This window comes from Vombatus ursinus, unplaced genomic scaffold (assembly GCF_900497805.2).
Source record: "Vombatus ursinus unplaced genomic scaffold, bare-nosed wombat genome assembly UNPS02014812.1, whole genome shotgun sequence".
Taxonomy (NCBI): domain Eukaryota; kingdom Metazoa; phylum Chordata; class Mammalia; order Diprotodontia; family Vombatidae; genus Vombatus; species Vombatus ursinus.
This window is the reverse complement of record NW_020954590.1, coordinates 56,732,648-56,755,872: the sequence shown is the minus strand read 5'-3', so window position 1 is coordinate 56,755,872 and position 23,225 is coordinate 56,732,648.

Here is a 23,225-nt window from a genome sequence, read left to right as displayed (position 1 = left end):
TATAGAATAGCTTAAGTCCAAAAAACGGAAAAATGTTTATTTGAATATACGCCTATGAAAATGGAATGGAAATTCATTAATTACATCTACTGTTTCAAATTTTTATTTTTCTCATTTTTTATTTAATAACAATGATGATGATGACAATGCTAGTACTCAATTAGCGCTTTATATCTTTGCTTTAGTTTAGAATTAATTTCAGATTAATTTAATTAGCAGATATTTGATAAATACCTAATTTGTAAAAGAGAATATCTGGAGATACAAATATTAAAAACAAAACAGTCCTTTTCCTCAAGGAGGTTACATCATCTTGTCAGTGTGGGAGTTGGAGGCGGGGGTGGAATACAATATGTACAATACTCTAGGTAATAGTATAGGTAGGTGGGTGAAGCAGTAGGTTAAGGCTGCAATTAAAGTCAGGATGATCTGAATTCAACCAAACATCAGTCACCTACCAGCTGTGTGACCCCTGGGCAAGTCAAGTACCTCTGTATGTCTCATGTTCTTCATTGAAAAAGGGAGGAAAATAATAGCACCTAATTCAAGGTTTTTGTGAATATTAAATGAGACAATATTTATAAATTACTTTGTAAACCTTGAGGTGCTATATAAATGCCAGCTGTTATTATTGTTGTTATCATTATTTTTCAATATATCTATAATCTAATTAATGAGAGCATTTTCTCTACAATACTGGTTCCAACCTACCCATACCTCTCTCCACAATGTTGGACACTCTTCCTTTCTTCTTATAACTTTGTCACAGGGGGCCCACTCTATGTTTTGGAAGATTCCTTCATGCTTTCCTGACATTGAGTAGATTGTCCATTGCATGGACAGGTTGGTTGTCTTTTGGTTCTCACTAATTCTGTTTATTTGATGGCCCAGCCCATATTTTTCTGCATAATTTCTCAATTGCAATGTGTTACACTCCCACCATAAGCCTTTGCAATTCTCTTTGAGTGATCCTCAACCTCATTTCTTCAGAGGTTGACATATTCAATAAACCAAAGCTATTCAATATAACTGGCAGAAGATTGGCATTGGAAACAAGGGTATGATCTCCCTCCACAAGGAGAAGATTGGCTTTATTAAAAGAACTGTATGTTTTCCTGAAGGCAATCAAGCATATTTTCTTTCTCCTATTCAATCCTAGGTTCACTTCATTGTCATATATCTGTTCAAGATAAATGTTCTGCTGGACAAGTTCTATACTTTGTTCATGCAAGAGCGTGTCATAGACTAGATAACAAACATTGCTCATCTAGTAGGTATTTCTTTTGTGAATAATGAGACTAAACTCTTTTAAGAGATTGCAGATTTCTCTTAGGAATCTATGAAGTGGTCCAAGGTTTGATGCAATCTGTAAAATGTCATCCATACACAGGGGTACCATCTCTAAGAAATCCCCTTAAGCTTCGAATCTACACTGTATCTCTTCCATAATGGTGACAAATACCTTTAGTGAGCATCATCTCCCTGTTTTGTACCTCCCTTGATATTAATAATTAGAAGACCAATAACATTAGGTCTTTTTATGTCTTTCAAGGAGTCAGTATGTATTTTTTGTATTTGCACAAGAGAAAACTTATTATGGAGAGAGACTTTGAGGAGGTATAAATTCTGCCTTTACTCCACTTTAATTTTAATTTACATTGTTGTTGTCACTGTATGCACTGTTTTCCAGGTCTATTTTCTTTGCTATTCCTCAATTCATTAAAATCTTTATACAGTTCTCTGCTTTCATTATATTTGTCATTTTGTACAACACAGCGATAATCCACTAGAAGTGCAGCAGATAGAGTGATGAGCATGAAATCATAATTACCTGAGTTTAAATCACGCCTTAGTTATATGACCCTGGGAAAGTCACTTAACATTTATTTGCCTCAGTTCACTCAATTCTAAAATGGGAATAACAAGAATTCTGGCCTTTCACAGTGATTGTGAGGATCAAAAGAGATAATATTCGTAAAAACTGATTAGCATAGGGCCTGGAATATAGAAGGCCTTATATAAATAATTACACCTTTCCCCACCACTTCCCCTATTATCTTGGTGTACCATGATTGTTTAGCCATTTCACAATCAATGAGCATCTGTTTCCCATTTTTTGCTGCCACATGCAAATAAAAATGCTGCTATAAATATTCTGGTCTATATAAAGCCTTTATTTTTTTGTCTATGACTTCATCAACATCTATGTCTACCAGTGGAATCTCTGGACTAAAAAGGTAGTGATAGTTTAGTTACTTTATTTTTATAATTCCAAATTGTTTTCTAGAATGGCTGTAGTCATTCACAGCTCCAAATCAATACATTAGTTTGCCTTTCTTTTCACAGCCCCTCCAACATTGACTATTCCCATTTTTTGTCATACTTACAAATTTGCTGGGTGTTAGGTGAGACTTCAGGGTTTTGATATGCACTTTCCCTTATTTTTGGTGGCCTGGAGCATTGTATCATGTGGTTATTTGACTGCAATTCTTCTGAGATTATTTTTTCATATCCCTGGACCACTTATCTATTAGAGAATGGATTTTGGTGTATATATTTCTTTCAGTTTGGTCCTATATATTTCTTTCAGTTTTCTATATATCTGGTATTCCAAACCTTTATCATAGGTGTTTGATACAAAGATTTTTTTCCTCATCCATTTCTCTTCTTATTCTAGATATGTTCATTTTGTTTGTTAAAAAAAAATCTTTCCAATGTTTTTTCTGATCAAAATGATCTTTTTTTTCCTTTTTGTATTGCTTCAATAGTCCTCTCTGCCACAGCTATCAAGGTATATGGTTTGTCTCCCTTCTATATGTGTCACCACCTTTAATATTCAAGTTGTATGCCTATTTTCAATATGTTAGAAGATAAATAGCATAATATATTGTTCCAAGCCAAATTCCTGCCAGATTGTTTTCCAGTTTTCTCAGAAGTTCTTATCAAATAGGGAGTTAGTTCTTTCCTAAGTAAGCTATGTTTTTGAGTTTATCGAACACTGGGTTAATTTCCATTTTTCCTGATTCTACATTGCCTAGTCTATTCCATTAATTGTCTTTTCTATTTTCAGTCAGTACCAAATTGTTTTTAATAATTGTCATCTTATAATATATTTTGATGTCTACATGTGTTACATACCCCTTCATTTCTACATTTCTTCATTATTTTCCTTGGTATTCTTGATTTTGATTCCTCAAAATAAATTTTGTTTTTATTTTAACCAGCTCTGAAAGGTATCCTTTTGGTTGTTTGGCTGACATAGCATTAAATTTGTAAGTTAACTTTGGTAACATTGTGATTTTTATTATATTGACACAGTCAATGAACACTGAATATTCCTCCAGCTATTTCCATTTTCTTTTATTTCCTTAAAGAAAATCTTAAAATTGAATCTATAAAAACACTGAGGGTGCTTTGATAGAATGACTTCCAAATATGTTATGGATCTGAATAGGATTTAAGTATAAAACAAGTCATAGATACTTAGGGTTATTTGTTTATTTTTTAAATCAAGATCCAGCTATCCCTAATAGAATATGAGCTCTATCAGAGGGACTATTTCATTTTTCTCTTTACATCTTCAGACCCTCAAGCTGGCAAAAGATTTTTAGGAGAGATAGCAAATCAAATTATTTTATTAAAATGAGCTATAAGTAACTAGTGCTTATATTACATACAAGCCATATATGATAATTAATGGAGTAGAAAACAAATTTACCTGTTACAAGCTTATATATAATAAGGAGAGTTTTACATCCAAAATCTCTGGGGAAATATTGCAAATCTGTAAGAAAATAAGTAAATATTCAGAAGACAAGAGGACAAAGGACATAAGCATAATTTTTTAAAAAGGGAATTAAAATTATCAACAATTACCAAAAAGCATTCAAAATCACTATTAATTGGAGAAAAGCACATTTAAACAACTCTTAATTATTTCCTCACGTTCATCAAATGTGGCAAAGAAGGGAAAATTCTATGGTGGAGGCACTATGGGAAGACAGGTATGTAACTTTGCTCACAGTAAAGCTGAGAATTGGTCCAACTTTTCTGGAAACCAATTTGCAGTTTTGCAAGAAAAGTCACTAAATGTTCATATTCTTTGATCCCAATGACCTGCTGCTGGATTTATAGGTACAAGGAAGATGAATCCTCCAGAGTAGCAAAAAAAGACTCACATGTACCCACATATCCACAGCAGCATTATTTGTGACAAAAATCCAGAAGTAAACGATATGCCTAGCAACTAAGAGAATGAACAAACTGTAGCATATGAATGTGATAAAATATTACTGCATTTGTGATTTGGAACATTCTTTCATATGGTTGTTGTTTGCCATCTTTTTTAGAATTATTCATTCATATCCTTTGACCATTTATAAGGAAGGATGAATATGAAAAAAAATATCAGAGAAGCACAAGAGCCTTCATAAAAGTGGTGCAGAATGAGGAAAAGAGAGAAATGAAAATACAGTGACTACAACAATATAAGTAAAAATTAAATTGAAAAGCATCAAAACTCAGATAACGTACAGCACTTTGCTTTACTCTCATTATCAGAATTAAGAGATGTATTCTTTCATTCTGTTAACAATCAGCAACCTTCAAAAGTGGAAGACGAAACGTTGTCAGCACAATCATGTTTACCTTTTCAGGAATATAGTTTGCAAAGCAGGATTATTTGGTTACAGATTGTAAAGTGTACATTGTAAAAAGTGAGCAAAGAAGGATGTATCAATAAAAATAATGTGAAACAGAAAAATAAAAGAAAAAAGGTAATGATGTTTAGAGGAGAAAGAAATTGGAATTGGTAGATTTGAGTAGATCTAATGAAAATATTGAACCTCAACAGTATTTTAAGGTATAATATATTTTGAGGATTAACTGCAACCTATTTTTATTATTAGCTAATATATATAATAATCTGGGTAATATTTCTAACCCCACAGTGACATTATAAGAGAATTGAAACTTGGGCTAAAGTGAATGAGGAGACACTTTTAGAAAATACCCACAATCTATAATATACTCAATGACATTTTGAAATTGTTAGTGGCATTTTTATGTTGAATAACTTTCTGAGGCAAAGATGAAAAACACTTAGTTGCTGCTGGGTATAAATAATTTCAAAGGGTATGATGAAATCCATGGAAGTACCAATTCAGCTGCTGAAGGAAAATTAAAGTATTGACAGTTTCTTATAAACATAGGAAGAGAATGAAGCCCACAGGGGCTTGTCTGTTGTGACAGATCATACCACACATTCCAAACATCAACAAAAGAGAACACTAGCTGCTATTGATAAGGGCTCTGTCCAGATTTGATCTCTACAAACCCATGAAATGAGTATATTTTGCTCTTGTACACCTCTGAATTCATTTTCAGAAAAATGTCACAAATCATGTGACCAGGAGAGCTCTAATTGCATTCACTCTACTTTAGGTCAATCGTGCTGAATATCCATTTCTGTTAAATTAAAACTACTTATCCACTTTTTCAGGCTGAACAGATAATCCATTATACTATGCCAAAATCCTTTTCTTTCAACCCAAAAATTTGATTAATCTGTACTATAAGAAATATAAATCTTTGGTGATCTTGTCACTTTGATGGTATGCAGAAGATAGATTCAAACAGGATTTCAATATTATCTGGGCCTCTGGCCCTGAAATAATATAGCTCTGTCACCAGGACAAAATTTGTGGGAATGCATTGTGGGAATCTGTAATAGTTTACAGATTCATAAAATGTATTGATCAATCTCCATCCCCTGTAGTTCTAAATAGAGTATTAAAGGATTTTATTTACTACAGTCTAGCCATTCAGTCACACTAGTGGAGGCAATAAACACATGAGAACCATATAGAGAGAATCAACATAGAACATCTGGCCTTTTGTGTAACTTGACCACCATCAAGTTAATGGTGCAGTCATGTAAAACTTCTTATTTTAATTAAATAATTAGTCCTCTTCTGATTGACAGTTTTATGCTTGGGTACACTGGGTATTCATGGAGTCAGACCTGGAAGGCATGTTTGGCAGCAGTAAACCTTGCAGTCTCAATAAGTTTGCAGAGAGCATCCATCCACTTGCTCTCACATTGCAATATGTAGTCTACTTTAATAAATTTTTCCTAAGGCATGAAGTTTGTTGTATTACAATATTTTGATAGAAAAGATTAAAATGTTACCTGATAATCAAAAAAATCATCCTGGAAATTTAAATTAATTTGAATTCTTCAAGATCTAGTCTTAGCTAGAATTCATGTCTCCTTTCTCATTTGTTTTTCAGAAATATGTAACAATGGAATCATTGTTCCACAATATTTATCATGCTGTTCATTTTTTCTATTTCATTTATTTTTAATTAATTACCTTCTAAGGATCTTCTTTCTCTCCTAAAGGTTCTTGAAAATTAGGATGATGATTAATAATAACTAGCATTTATACAGTACTTTAAGGTTTGCAAAGCACTTTACAAATGTTATCTTAATTTCTCCTCATAACAATCCTGGGAGGTAGGTGCTATTATTATCCACATCTTATAGGAAACTGAGGCAAGAAAAGGTAAAGTAACTTGCCCAAGGTCACACAGCTAGTAAATGTTCAAGGCCAGATTTGAACTTCGATATTCCTGACTCTGGGCCAGCTGCTGTATCTAGTACACCACCTAACTGCCTCAAACATTAATAACAGCTGACATTGATATACTTTTTGACAATTTAAAACGTAGATTATACAAACTTTACTTGAAAGAGAACTTAAAGCTTATCTTCGTCAAGGAATTAACCTTTTCATGTTTACCGATGAGGATGCAGAAGAATTCATAGAGTTTATGTCACTTGTCCAATATACTAAGTAGAAGAACTAGAATTTGAACACAAGGCTTTTGATACCAAGCCTTATGCTCTTGCCACTGAACCAAATACTTGCTGCTATTTCAGTTGATACGGAAACACTCCAGAAGCACAAACATATTAACTCCTTTTGGTAGATGAGGAAACAGACTCAGGTGAACAACTTGCCCCTGGTGACCTAGCCAAGTAGACCTCACCAGAAACTAACAGAGCTGAAATTTAAACTTAGCTCTTTTGACTCCACATTCTATGCTCTTTCCACAAAGACATAGCTGCCTCTTAGTAACAACAATTCTGTATATTGAAATAGTACCTTTCAACAATCTTTTAAGTACATTACCTAATTACAATTCTGATAAAAACCCTGGGAGGTAGGCTCAGTTCTCTCAGCTGCTAACTCAATGTTCTTTTCCTGACATTATCCTGCCTCCTCTGTCCTTTATTTGACAAGAAAACTTTAGTTTTTTTCTTTAATACTTATAAATTAAATTGTATTTCTCGCATTGCCCACTTTTATAAATCCTTTGGCTGAAATTCATCTTTGTTGTATTTGGGTTCATGAGCAGAATTGCTTATGAGGTGAATTGTTACAATCATACATGTATTTCTCCCCATTTCAAAAGGAAGACCATCTATACATATTATTTAGTTTATGTCATTAAATCATAGGATTTAGAACTGGATGGGACCTTAAAGATCAACTGTGTGACCCTGGATAAATCATTCAACTTCCTTGGGCTTCGATTTCATCTGTAAAAATGAGGGAGGTGGGCTTCATGGCCTCCAAGGCCTCTTTAAGCTCTAAATCTATCATCCTATGACACTATTAAACTTTCTCCTTATGCAAATGAGGAAAACAAGGCCCAGAGTACTATATTGACTTACAAAGCTATCTGCTGACAGGAATCCCTGAAGGGAAATTTCCAGATTGGTGTAAGGATGAGCATTCTAATAAATAGACAAAATAACTAGAGCTATCTATCCAAAAGTGAAATGAGCTACCTTGAGAAATGGTGAATTTCCCTTTGCTAGTGATCTTCAAGGGAAGTGTATATGCATGACTGTTTGTTGAGGATATCATAAAGGGAATTTTTAAGTCAATCGTGGGTTGTATTAGTTGACTCTCTTAAGGTCCCTTCTAACTCAGAAATTTTGTGATATCCTGTAGCTTGGGGTTCACATCCAAGTCTTTTAATTCCAAATCCAAGTAATCCAGTGCTATTCCCACTACTGAACACTACTTCAATTAACTTCTACATAGCACAGTTATATTAATGACCATTAAACTGCAAACCAATGGTAATTTCCCTGAAGCTCCCACTTTCTTTCTCCAGGTTTCTCTTTCTAACATAAAGATAGGATAATGTTATAGAGACAGAGGTAGAACTATGAGAGAGACTGCATTATTTGATCTCTTAGGCCAGGCTATTCCAGAAAAAAAAATAGGTGAATGGTCTTCTTTTTCTTATTGGGAAGAAATTGAAAGTCTCATGGCTAAAATTTTCATTTCCATTTTTCTAGCACATTACACAAAGTTGATTAATGGGTATTTGAATACTACTATAATTAAATGTGGGAAAAACTAATCTACATCATTAATAAATTTCTTACTGAAGCTTTCTATATAGTAGTTCAGCATTCAATAACAGTTTGCCAAAGATGATACAATAGAGAGATGCAAGATGGCTCTTTCCTAAAGATGTAACTGTTTTTGGTGTGTGTCAAAGGGCACTGGTACACTGGGAAGTCATTGATACTTTCTTTATATTTTTTAGGATTTTATTACTTTTTCATTTTTGCAGCTGCATATTTTGATGAGTTTTAGGATGAGATATTGATCAAAATATTTAGATAGCAATATTCTTCCCTGATTACTGATAGCCCCACTTCTTAAGGACAATAAGATTGTGTTAAAGCTGAATTATCTCAAGTGGCTTCCCTTTGTTCATCAAACATATTTCAATTGAATATTGTTTCTAATCTCTAATTTGGATATACCTGTGATTAAAAAGACAATTAGAGATATATTGAAAAGTTTGGTGAGAGTGAGCCAATGTCCTGGGATTCTTATTGTTATTATTATTATTATTAATCATTATCATTATTATTAAAATTACTTTTCTTTTTTCTTTCTTTTTTAAAAATAAAATTTATTTTTTCCCACTTACATGTAAAGAAGAAAATTTTTGCTGTTACTAATTTTTTTTATTTTTCAATAATATTTTATCTTCCCCAATTACATGTAAAAACAACTTTTAACATTCATTGTTTTTTAAGTGCTTCAGGTTTGTCCTTCTCTCCCATTTCATCCTCCCTGATACAGTAAGCAATCTGATAGAGGTTATGTGTGTGTAAGCATATAAAACATTTCCATATTAGTCATTTTGTACAAGAAAACTCAAACAAAAAAAGAGAGTAAAGTAATAGCACACTTCAGTATGTATTCAGACAACACCAGTGTTTGCTCTGGAGATAGACAGCATTTTTCATCATGAGGCTTTTGGGATTGTCTTGGATCATTGTATTACTGAGAATAGCTAAGTCATGCACAGTTGTTCATCATACAATATTGTTACTGTGTATGATGTTCTCCTGGTTCTACTCCCTTCACTTTGTATCAGTTCATGTTAGCCTTTTTTTTAATGTAATTTTTTCACTTTATTTTTCTTGCTTTTAAAAATTACAACTTGGTTAATATGTAAATATGTTTTACATTGTTTTACACATATATTGCTTGTCATCTCAATGGGTGGGGGAGGGACTCTAGGGAAGGAGAGAATTTGAATTCAAAAATTATTGTAAAGAATGTTAAAAAAGAAATAATTTTTAAAAGAAATTCTATTACTCATATTGTTTCTACTGGATTTTTTCCTTGTGTATTTTTCCTGTATGAAAATAGGAAATATTTTAAATCAGAACCAACATTAGAGTTTATCAACAAAGCAAGCTGGCCTGGTAATTTTCATGGTGCCAGCCAGAAATTACCAGAGCAAAAAGCTAATCTCATCACTTTGAAGAGAAAATTATCCCCACAAACAACTAGATCTCAGTTAGATTGTTTCCTGGAGTTCTCTAGCAATGAACATATTCATAGAACGTGGACCAAGTATGCTACCAGATCCTGGAGGGTGGGGTTCTTTCAGCTGACTCTTTCCCTTCTGGGAAATGCTCCTCCATTATGTTCTATCACATGCCTATTAGAATTGGTATTAAGGATGAAGAGATAGCCCTAGAGTCAGGAAGACCTAGGTTCAAGTACTGCTTGTAACACATATGTACTGTGTAACCCGTGGCAAGTCATTTCCACAAGATTTTGAGTTCCAAATTTTTACCCCATCTCACCCCTCCCCCCACCCCAAGACGGCATGCATTCTGAATACCCCTTCCCCTACTCTGCCATCCCTTCTGTCATTCCCACCTTCTCTTATCCCCTTCCCCTACTCTGCTGTCCCTTCTGTCATTCCCCACCTTCTCTTATCCCCTTCCCCTTCAATTTTCCTGTAGGGCAGGATAGAGTTCTGTACCCCCTTGCCAATATATCTTATTTCCCAGTTGCATGTAAAAACAATTTCTAACATTTGTTTTTAAAACCTTGGGTTCCAAATTTTCTCCCTTCCTCCCTCCCCACCCACCCTCATTGAGAAAGCAAGCAGCTCGATACAGGTTATACATGTGTAGTCATGCAAAACACTTCCATAGTAGTCATGTTGTGAAAAACTAACTATATTTTCCGTCATCCTATTCCAACCCCTGTTTATTCTATTCTCTCTTTTAACCCTGTCCCTTTTCAGAAGTGTTTGCTTCTGATTACCCCCTCTCCCAATCTGCACTCCCTTCTCTCATCCCCCCTTATCACCTTCCCCTCTATCTTCCTGTAGGGTAAGATAGATTTCTATACCTAATTGAGTGTGTATATCATTTCTTCCTTAAACCAAATCCAGTGAGAATAAGATTCACTCATTCCCTCTCACATTCCCCTACGTCCTCTCCACTATAAAAGCTTTTTCTTGTCTGTTTTATGTGAGATAATTTATTCCATTTCACCTCTCCCTTTCTCCTTCTCCCAGTATAATTGTCTGTCACCCCTTAATTTTATTTTTTAGATATCACCCCTTCATCTTCAATTCAACTCACCCTGTGCCCTCTGATTCTCTCTCTCTCTCTCTCTCTCTCTCTCTGTCTCTCTCTCCACCCCCTCTCTCTACATATATTTTTCCCTCCAACTGCCCTAATACTGACAAAGTTCTCATGAGTTACAAATATCATCTTTCCATGTAGGAATGTAAATAGTTCAACTTTAATAAGTCCTTTATGATTTCTTTTTCCTGTTTACCTTTTCATGCTTCTCTTGAGTCTTGTATTTGAAAATCAAATTTTCTATTCAGCTCTGGTCTTTTCATCAAGAATGCTTGAAAGTCCTCTATTTCACTGAATGTTCATTTTCTCCCTGAAGGATTATACTCAGTTTTGCTGAGTAGGTGATTCTTGGTTGTAATCCTATCTCCTTTGACCTCTGGAATATCATATTCCAAGCCCTCTGGTCCTTTAATGTAGAAACTGTTAAATTTTGTGTTATCCTGATTGTGTTTCCACAATACTTGAATTGTTTCTTTCTGACTGCTTGCAATATTTTCTCCTTGATCTGGAAACTCTGGAATTTGGCTATAATATTCCTAGGAATTTCCCTTTGGGGATCTCTTTCAGGAAGCGATTGGTGGATTCTTTCAATTTCTATTTTACTCTCTGGTTCTAGAATATCAAGGCAATTTTACTTGATAATTTCTTGAAAGATGATGTCTAGGCTCTTTTTTTGATCATGACTTTCAGATAGTCCAATAATTTTTAAATTCTCTCTCCTGGATCTATTTTCCAGGTTAGTTGTTTTTCCAATGAGATATTTCACATTGTCTTCTATTTTTTCATTCTTTTAGTTTTGATTTACAATGTCTTGATTTGTCATAAAGTCATTAGCTTCCATTTACTCCATTCCAATTTTTAAGGAAATATTTTCTTCAGTGAGCTTTTGGACTTCCTTTTCCATTTGGCCAATTATGCTTTTGAACACATTCTTCTCTCCATTGGCTTTTTGGACTTCTTTTGCCATTTGGGTTGGTCTATTTTTTAAGGTGTTATTTTCTTCAGTATTTTTTTGGGGGGTCTCCTTTAGCAAACTGTTGACTTGTTTTCATGATGTTCTTTCATCACTCTCATTTCACTTCCCAGTTTTTCCTCTACTTCTCTTACTTGCTTCTCAAAATCCCTTTTGAAGTCTTTCATGGCCTGGGATCAATTCATATTTTTCTTGGAGGCTTTGAATGTAGGAGCTTTGACTTTGTTGTTTTCTTCTGGTTGTATGTTTTGATCTTCTTTGTCACCAGAGTAAGATTCTATGGTCTGACTTTTTTTTGCACAGTTTGCTCATGTTCTCAGCCAATTATCTGAGTTATAAACTCTTTGTTAAGGTAGGGGTCTGCTTCCAGTGTGGAGAATGTACTGCCCCAAGCTTCAAGCATTTTGTGGAACTGTTTTCAGAGATATTTCTAGGGACCTGTAAATTTTTAATTCTTCCAAGGTAATTTGATCAATGATGAGGTGTTTATTCCTTTCCTGGCCTGTACTCTTGTCTATGAGTGACCACAAGCACTCTTTTACGCCTTGGAACTGTGAAGGGGATTCCTTCTCTACCACCACCACAAGCTCTACCATGCCAGTGCTCCTCCTTGCCCCAGGACTGCCACCCAGAACTGTGACTGAGATCCAAGCACAGGCAAACCAAGAGAATCCTGTCTCAGTGCTAGCAAAGAGATCCCTGCAACTTCCCTCTGATTAGTCACTTGATCCCCCCCTCCATCTGTGGGGCGAGAACTCTGGAAGCAGCCGCTGCCCCAGGGCTGAGCCAGAACTGGGGCTGGATGGAGCTCCTCTCTTACCATGGTTGATAGACCTTTCCTACTGACCCTCTAAGTTGTCTTTGGTGTCAGTGGGTTGAGATATCTGTAAACTGTCACAGTTCCCCATGATTCAGTCCCCTGAGGCCCGGACTTTGCTGAAACCATCCTGCTTATCATTTCTTATCATATGATAATATTCCATTACAATCATACACTATAACTTGTTTAGCTCTTCCCAAATTGATGGGCATCCCTTCAATGTCCAAGTCTCAGCCACCACGAAAAAAAATAACCTGCTATATTTTTGTACAAATAGGTTCTTTTTTTTTTAATCTCTTTGGGATACAGACCTAGTAGCAGTGTTGCTGGACTAAAAGATATGCACAGTTTGATTACCATTTGGACATAGTTCCAAATTGCTCTCTAGAATGGTTGGATCAGTTTACAACTCCACCAATAGTGCATTGGTGGCCCAATTTTTCCACATTCCCTCCAATATTTCTCATTTTCCTTTTCTGCCATATTAGCCAATCTGATAGATGTGAGATGGTATCTCAGAGTTGTTTTAATTTGTATCTCTCTAATCAATAGTGCTTTAGTATTTTTTCATGTGCCTTTGATAGCTTTGATTTCTTCATCTGACCACTGTCTGTTCATATCCTGTGACCATTTTTAACTGGGAAATGACTCATATTCTTATAAATTTGACTCATGTATAAATTTGACTTACATATTTGACAAATGAGGCCTTTGTCAGAGATACTTGCTATAAAAACTATTTCTCAGCTTTTTCAATGGCTTTACTTGAAAGTTCTGTCATTAACTAGCTGCATGACCTTAGGAAAAAATATTTCCCATCTCTGGGCTTTTCAGTTTTCTCAATTGTAAATGTGAATGTAAAAAGGAGAATAGAACAAAATTATCTCGAAGTCTCTTTCAACATACTACATCTGGACCTTCAAAAATTCACTTGGGGAGATGGGAGCATCTTGAGTGTTGACATATGAGAAAAGCAACTTGGACAATATCTGAATGGCATCATTATCACAGACTCAGCTCTCATTAGACACTTGATTCTTTTTTCTCCCCCTTACCCACTATACAATGGAGAATGAGGACACCTAGTCATTCTTGATCCTTTTTTCCTGGGTTGGGGGAAGAGGAGGAAATTGGTGAGGGGGATTTTCACAGAAACATGTGAAGCAATTACTGGGTCTACAGTTGTCAAAATTAAGTGTCAAAGATATTCTCCTATCCCTGGGTACATCTTTATCTAGCTTACTTCTGAGTACAATATTCAAAAATGATTGAGTTTTGCTGATCATATGTTTGAATATTCATAAAGCTTGTTGACTTTTCTTGATTATCAAGATGGAAAAATGTAAGGCTCACCAAATGCCAAACTCAAAATGTGTAATAAAAAAACAAATTAAATTATAAAAGTTCAACAAGCAAAAATGAGCAAAGAAAAGAAATTATAGAAAGATGATGCCAACAGAAAAGAAAAATTAAACTGTAGGAGCTACACTATTGGTCCCACACTGTGTCCACCTGCAATTTCAAAGTAGTCACACAGAACACTCTTCACTTTACTAACTCAAAGTGATACCTATTGCAGCCAGATTGAAATTAATTGCAAGTGTGGAAAATAAGTATCATGGTCTTAGCCAACCATCCTTGGATTCATTAGTGTCAGTGACTCCCAGTCTCCTCCTCAACCTAAGGTCTCTGTTGAATATTCATATATTCAGGCCTCTTGCTTGGAGTAATGACTACAGCACCTTGGAATTAGCTTCAAGTCTAGAATATAGTCAGTAAATTCCAAAATAAAACCCCTAAAAATAGCTCCTCTCAACAATGATTCAAAATCTTCAAGATGGTAAAATTCAGAAAATGAGGAAATTGCTAAGAAAAATAAAACTAATGAAATGGGAAAAAATACAATGAAATAAGATAACTCCAAGATCAAAGTACAGAAGAAAATAATTCTAAAGTTAACATAGAACAGCCATAAAGACTCTTACAGAGGTTGGAAGACCCAACAAAAGAACAAAAGGGAGAGAGAAGGAGTGAAATAGAATTAAAAAGAGAAAGAATACAGTGGGGCACCATGAAAACAATAATTGGGGGAAATGATTTAGAAAATCAATGATGCAATACGTATTTTTTTAAAAAGAAGTAAAAAAAAGCAAAAAAATGAAGACATAACGGATATTATTATGAATTATTTTCTAACTGTATTCCAATAAAATTGACCATTCAAATGAAATACATTAACACTTATAAAAATATAAAATACTCAAATTAAGCAAATAAGAAATAGAGAACTTAATCTAATCTTAAAAAAAGAAATTTAACAGGGCGTAAACAAAGTCTTCAAATAAAAAACAAAATCAGATTATTTCAATATTAAAAAGAATTAATTCCAGTATAACACTGTGCAAAAATAAGAAATGAAGAGGTTCTAGCAGATTCTTACAGCAAAAAGTTTACAGCAATATATCACAAAGATTGTAAACTATTACACAGTTGCATTTATACTGGTAATGCAGAATTGGTTCAATATTAGGGAAACTATAACATAATTTACCTAATTGATCATAAAGACAACAAAAATAATTTTATTTTGTTACTAGACACAGAAAAGATTCCTGTCAAAATATTATACCAATTTCTGTTTTAAAGAAGAACATTAAAAACATAAATACAGACCTTATCTTAATATGATTATATAGCATGTATCTCAGTTCTGGAGCCAACAACCTAGTGTTGTTTCCAATTACAAAAGGGATAATGGTTTTCCATTGGCATCACTACTATTTAATGTAGTTCTAAGAATGTGTACTATAGCAGTAAAACCAAAAATAAAAAAGTAATTGAAGGAATAGACATAGGCAAAGAAGAAGTAAAATAATCATTCTTGGCAGAAGATATGATGATAAACCTTGAAAACCTAGAGAATTAGCTAAACAATTAATTGAAATATTTAGTAACTTCAGCAAATTTGCAAGATATAAAGAAAATCCACATAAATCATAAGTTCATATTACTTATAAAATTGAGTATGAAGAGGTAGATAGAAAAATACATTTGTAATAATTGCATATTATATAAAATATTTTGGACTCTACCTACCAAGATAATAGACAGGAACTATGTGAATTCAATTACAAAACATTGTTATAGAAATAAAGACAAACAAATATTTGGAGAAATATTAATTGCTCATCAGTAGGCTTAGCCAATATAATAAAAATGACAAGAGAACAAAATTAATGTACTTTTTCGGTCTCAAATCAAACAAATTGCTGAAATATTACTTTATAGAACTGAAAAAAATCATCTAGAGCACTGAAAGGTCAAGAATCTTGTGGAAAATAATAAAAAACCAAAGTAAGAAAGAAGAGAGCCTGGTAGAAAATGGGAAGAGAATTATGGAAGAGATAAACATCATGACCAAACACAGAGTAGAGTGAATGATAGAAGACAAGATGGACAATTTTGATTACATAAAATTTTTAAAAGGCTGTGTATAACAAATCATTGAAGCTAAGATTAGCAGGGAAATGGTTGAATGAGGAGTGGGGCAGATTGCAGCAAGTTTTACTGATAAAATTTCATGTCCAATATATCAAAAGAACTGTTTCAAATTTATGAGAATAACAATCACTCCCCAGCTGATAAATTATCAAGTTATATGGAGAGGCAAATGTTAAGGGAAGAAACCCAAGGAGCATATATGTATAATGATGTATACATACATATGTATGTATGTGCAAAAGGAAAAAATGTTTCAAATCATTAATGATTAGAGAAATGTAAATTAAAGCAATTCTGAGGTTCTACCTCAAAACCATGAGATTGGCACACATGACAAAACAGGAAAATGACAATTATTGGAAGGGCTATGGGAAAATATGGGAAAACAATAATGTAAAATTAAATTAGTATATCTTTGAACTGGTATAGCCATTCTGTAAAAACAAATTGGATCTATTCCCAAACACTTGCAAAGCACAAGAGGTACTAGAAGAAATGACAAAGGACTGTTTGCCACTTCCAGCAAGAAGGGAGACAAGGGGAGAGTTTTAAGCAAATTGTATAATTTGTGAATTGTTTTGGTTTTCTGCTACTGCCAGATAATTTATGTATATTCAAATGCAGAATGGCCTCCCTCTTGGAAGATAAGATAGAAAGATAGATGATTCAAAGAACAAGAAGAATAAAAAGAACTAGAACAACAAGAGAGAAAAAAGCAAGAAGTAGAAAGAGGAAAAAGGAGAAAATGTGATCTGAGCATAATCAGATTTAGGATTTCTAGATCACAGTTTAAATATAGGAATTATAGTTTCTATGACAGAGATATAATGCAACTAACAGAAATGAATTCTGGAGATAAGGCCAAGATGGTGTAATTTAGGCAGTGACTTTCCTGAGCTCTCGCCAAGACCCCTTTGAATAACTTTCAATAATGCCATAAAATAATTCCTGGAGTAGCAGTACCCACAAAAGGACAAGGTGAAATAATTTTCCAGCAAAAAACAACTTAAAAGGTCAGCAAGACAGTTGTACCTGGGTGAGAGTGGAGCACAATCCAGTGCAGGCTATGCCAGGACTGTTAGCAAACCAGCAAACCAGAATCAGGTCTTGGGGGCCATTGAATCTAAAGCAACAGTAGCTGCTTCTGGACTTTTCAGCCCACGGATGGTAAGGGGGCTGAAACAACTGATCAGAAGATTACAGGGGTCTCTTTGCTGGCACTGGGGGCAGGGCTCTTTTGTTTTGCTCATACTCAGATCTGAGTCACAGTCCTGGGTGGCTGTTCCAGGGCAAGGAGGAGTACTAGCACACCAGAATTTGTGGCATCAGTGGAGTGGGGACCCTCATCACAGTTCAAGGGCAGAAAAGAGTGCTTGCGATCATTCACAGAAGAGTAGTAAACACGTTTCTTTAGATCATACCACCTTGGAAGAACTGAAAACTTGTAGGTCCTTATAAGTATTTCTGAAAACAGCTGCACAAAACCCCAAAATTTGGGTCAGTGCACCCTTCACCCTGGAAGCAGGGCCTCACTTTAACAAAGAGTTATCAGTCAAGAAAAAACTGGAAAAATGGGCAAATAACAAAAAATATTCTGACCACAGAAAGTTACTATGGTGACAGTAAAGATCAAAACATATTCAGAAGAAGATAACAAATCAAAGCTCCCACATCCAAAGCCTCCAAAAAAAATATGAATTGGTCTCAGGCCATGGAAGAGCTCAAAAAGGGTTTTGAAAGTCAAGTAAGAGAAATAGCGGAAAATTTGAGAAGTAGAGGAAAATGAGAGTGATGCAAGAAAATCATGAAAAATGATTTGCTAAAGGACACCCAAAAATGCTGAAGAAAATAACAACTTAAAAACAGACTAATTCAAAAGGTAAAAGAAGCACAAAGGGCCAATGAGGAGAAGAATGCCTTAAAAAGCAGAATTGGACAAATGGAAAAGGAGGTACAAGAGCTCACTGAAGAAAATAATTCCTTAAAAATTAGAACTGAGCAAATGGAAGCTAATGACTTTATGAGAAATCAAGAAGCAATCAAACAAAACCAAAACAATGAAATAATAGAAGATAATGTGAACTATCTCATTGGAAAAATAACTGACCTGGAAAATAGATCCAGGAGATTTAATTTAAAAATTATTGGACTACCTGAAAGCCATGATCAAAAAAGAGCCTGGACATCATCTTTCAAGAAATTATTAAAGAAAAACATCCTGATATTATAGAACTACAGTATAAATAGAAATTAATAGAATTCACTAAACACCTCCTAAAAAAGATACCAAGATAAAAACTCCCAGGAATGTTATAGCCAAATTACAAAGCTCCCAGGTCAAGGAAAAATATTGCAAGTAATCAGAAAGAAAGAATTCAAGTGTTGTGGAGCCAGAGTCAGGATAGCACAAGATTTAACAGCTTCTATATTAAAGGATTGGGGGGCTTAGAATATGATATTCCAGAGGGCAAAGGAGCTTGGATTACAACCAAGAATCACTTACCCAGCAAAACTGAGTATAATCCTTCAGGGAGAAAAATAGACATTCAATGAAATAGAGGACTTTCCAGCATTCCTGATGAAAAGACCAGAATTGAATAGAAAATTTGACTTTCTAATGCAAGACTCAAGAGAAGTATAAAAGGTAAACAGGAAAGAGAAATTATAAGAGACTTAATTTAATGAAACTGTTTACATTCCTAAATGGGAAGATGATAATTTGTAACTCAAAAGAACTTTTAGGGCAGTTAGGAGAAGTATATATAGACAGAGGGCACAGGTGTAAGTTGAATATGAAGGGATGAGATTTAAAAAAAATTAAAAGTAAGGGGTGAGAGAGGAATGCACTGGGAGAAAGAGAAAGGGAATGGGAAAGAGCAAAGTAGAATGGGAAATATTATCTCACATAAAAGAGTAAAGAAAAAAGCTTTTACAATAGAGGGGAAGATGGTAGAGGTGAGAGGGAGGTAATGAACCTTACTTTCATCAGAATTGCTTCAAAGAGGGAATAACATACACACTCAAGTGGGTATAGAAATCTATCTTACCCTACCGGAAAGTAGGAGAGGAAAGAGATAAGAGGAGGGGTGGTGATAGAAGGGGGGGCAAATTGTGGGAGGTGGTAGTCAGAAGCAAAACTCTTTTGAGGAGGGATAGGGTGAAAGGAGAGAGAGAAAAGAATAAACAGAGGATGAAATAGGATGGATGGAAATGGAGTTAGCAATCTTAACTGTAAAAAATTTTTGAAGCAAATTTCTCTGATAAAGATCTTATTTCTCAAACATATAGAGAACTGAGTCAAATTTATAAAAATAAGAACCATTCTCCAACTGATAAATGGTCCAAATATATGAACAATTTTCAGATGAAGTAATCAAAACTATCTATAGCCATATGAAAAAAATGCTCTAAAACATTATTGATTGGAGAAATGCAAATTAAAACAATTCTGAGGTACTACCTCATATCTATTAGATTGGCTAATAGAACAAAAAAGGAAAATGACAAATGTTGGAGGGAAAAATGAGGCATTAATGCACTGTTGGTGGAGTTGTGATCTGATTCAACCATTCTGTAGAGCAATTAAGAACTATGCCTAAAGGTCAATAAAACCATGCATATCCTTTGACCTAGTAATACCACTACCAGGTCTGTATCCAAAAAGAGATAAAAAGAAAGAAAAGAACCTATATGTAAAAAATATTTATAGAAACTCTTTTCTGGTGGCAAAGAATTAGAAATTGAGGGGATGCCCATTAATTGGGGAATGGCTGAACAAATTGTAGTATGTGATTGTGATAGAATATTATTATGCTATAAGAAATGATGAGCAGGATGCTCTCAGAAAAACTTCGAAACACTTACAGAAGCTGATGCAAAGTGATAAGTATTGTGTACAAAGCAACAGCAATATTATAAGATGATCAGCTGTGAATGACTGAACTATTCTCAGCAATACAATGATTCAAGACAACTCTGAAGGATTTATGATGAAAAATTCTATTCATTCCCAGAGAAAGAATGGTATTGGAATACAGATTGAAACACACTTTTTTAAACTATATTTTCTTAAGTTATTTGCCTGTTTTTTTCACAACATGACTAATATAGCAATATGTTTTGTATGATGACACATGTATAACCTATATTGAATTGCTTACCTTTTCAATGGGGGGGTGGGGAACTCACAGTTTTAAAAATGTTTTTACATGTAATTGGAGAAAAATAAAATACTAAACAAGATGAATCAGTTAAAAAGAAATGAATTTTTCTGTAACTTTACAAATGCAGTATAAAAGACTTAAACATAAACAGGAAGGGTAGAAAAATAACAATCTGTATATATCCAGTAATCTAGCTACCATAGGAAGTAGCCATTGGATAGGAAGAAACAAAGTAATAAATATGCTCAGAATTTCATAAGACACAAAATCCAAATAAAGAAATCAACTGTAAAAATCCATGGCCTCAGCTATTTATGCACAAATATATGAAGTATGGATTGCAAACAATGAGGAACAGAGACCCTAATACAAGGAAGCAAATTTGACATTGTAGTAATCACCAAGACTACTGGAGTGGTAATACTGATCAGAATTTGGCTCTGGAAGGATATGAAAATGTCTGTGTCCCCTTCCCCCAATAGAACATAACTCCTTAAGGGTAGAGAATATTTTGGATTTTGTAATTTTATTTCAAACACAGTGGACTGAAAAAGAATAGAATGGGGTGGGAGATAGGGTGACTTTACACAATAAGAAGACATATATATGTATATATATACACATATATACATGAGAATAAATACATGAAGCAGAATGGGAAAGCATCATAATGAGACATCAGGAGAAGTTCAATGGAAGGAAGAAAACAGAAGTTGTATTATCTTTGCAGTACATTATAGACAAATGGAGAGAAATTGTAAAGAGATGAGGGGTTTGGGAAACAGATTACAGTATTTATAAAATTTGACAATGTAATGGTAATGGATTATAGCAGATCTGTTTCTCTGTATCTCTCCCTGTCAGTCCCTCCTTCTATCTACCCTTCTTTCTGTCTGTCCCTGTCCATCCATAGATCTGTCTGTCTTTGTCTCTGTCTCTGTCTCTTTCTGCATTTCTCTGTCTTTGTCTTGTGTATTTCTGTCTATCTTTCTATCTCTGTCTCTCCTTTTCTTTCACTTCTCTCCTTCCCTCCATCTCTTCTTCCCTCCTCTATCTCTATAAGAACAACTAATTATTTCCTGACTTGTCTTAATGATAATTTCATAATCAAAAAAATAGAATGAGAGAATTTCTATTTTATTTTATCACATGTTCATTTTTTCTTAAAGTAACTCTCCTTGCCAAGTTTTCCAAGAGAATTATTTTATTATAGTGAGTATCTCACTTGTTATTCTAGTATTTCAATCTTGATTTTATTCTAATACTTCTTGTTTTCTCATTGAAGCACTGAGTTCTGATAGATGTTCTTTCACATTATTTTTCCCAGAACCTGACCTCCTTGTCATCTTCACTACTTCCCAGACTTCTCTACATCATGTTACCTAGACTCCATTCATCAAACATATCTCCCTCCCATTAAAAACTTGGATTCCACTCAGGGACATACCACTTCCTCACCTTTTACAGCTCCCCATTGTGTGCTGTCTTCCCCCATTAGAATATAATCTCCTTTGAGGTAGAAACTGTCTTTCTTGATTGTTTCATATCGGTAGAGTTGGCACATAGGGAACATTCCTTCCAGCACTTAGCATAGTCCCTGGAACATAGTAAGCACTTAGTAAATGATTGTTGACTTTTGGCTAAATTCTCTATCTCTTTATCATCTATCTACATTAGGAGAAAAGGGAAGATAAAAAAGAGAGAGGATTGCTATTTGGGGAGGATAGTATGATGAAAGCAGATGGCAAAAAAGAAAAATGTTCAACTATAATTTTGCTTATATTTTCCATGTCAAGGAGAAAATGTTGAAATGGAAAGGAAAGATTGCACAAGAACAGCTCATAGAAAAATATTAGTGCTGATTTAATAGGAGAGCAAGGTAATAAGAGAGATACTTTAGATAAATTCAAGTCACCAGGCCCATATGAACAACATTTGTAATACTGAAATAACTAATAGATATTATTGCTTAACTACTACAAATTAAATTTGAAAGATGGCAAAGAGTGGAAAAAGAGCTGCAGGGGTATACCTGGAACTTAATAAGTGCTTAATAAATGTTTACTATCTAATGACTGGTTATTGAGTGACTGGTGCAGTGCAAGTGTTTTGTTCTGTTTGTTGATGAAATGAACTCAGCAAACTGTAGTAAATGTAACTTCAATTACTGCCAAAATTCTAGTATTTATTTCCTTTAAAAAAATAATTTATTTATTTTTAGTTTTCAACATTCACTTCCACAAGATTTGGAGTTCCAAATTTTCTCCCCATCTCGCCCTTCTCCCCATCCCAAGACAGCGTGCATTCTGAATATCCCTTTCCCTGTTGTAAAAAACTAACTACATTTCCCTTCATCCTATCCCACCCCCTCCTTTGACCCTTTCCCTTCTTTCCCCAACCTGCCCTCCCTTCTATCATCCTCCCTCTCTTATCCCCTTGCCCCCTATTTTCCTGTAGGGTAAGATAGATTTCCATACCCAATTGAATGTGTATGTTATTCCCTCCTTAAGTCAAATCCAATGAGAATAAGATTCACTCATTTCCTCTCACCTTCCCCCACTTCCCCTCCACTGTAAAAACTTTTTCTTGTCTGTTTTATGTGAGATAATTTACCCCATTCTACCTCTCCCTTTCTCCTCCCAGTATAATCTTCTCTCCCCCCTTAATTTTATTCTAAAGATACCACAACTTCATCTTTAACTCACCCTGTGCCTTCTATCTATCTATCTATCTATCTATCTATCTATCTATCTATCTATCTATCTATCTATCTAT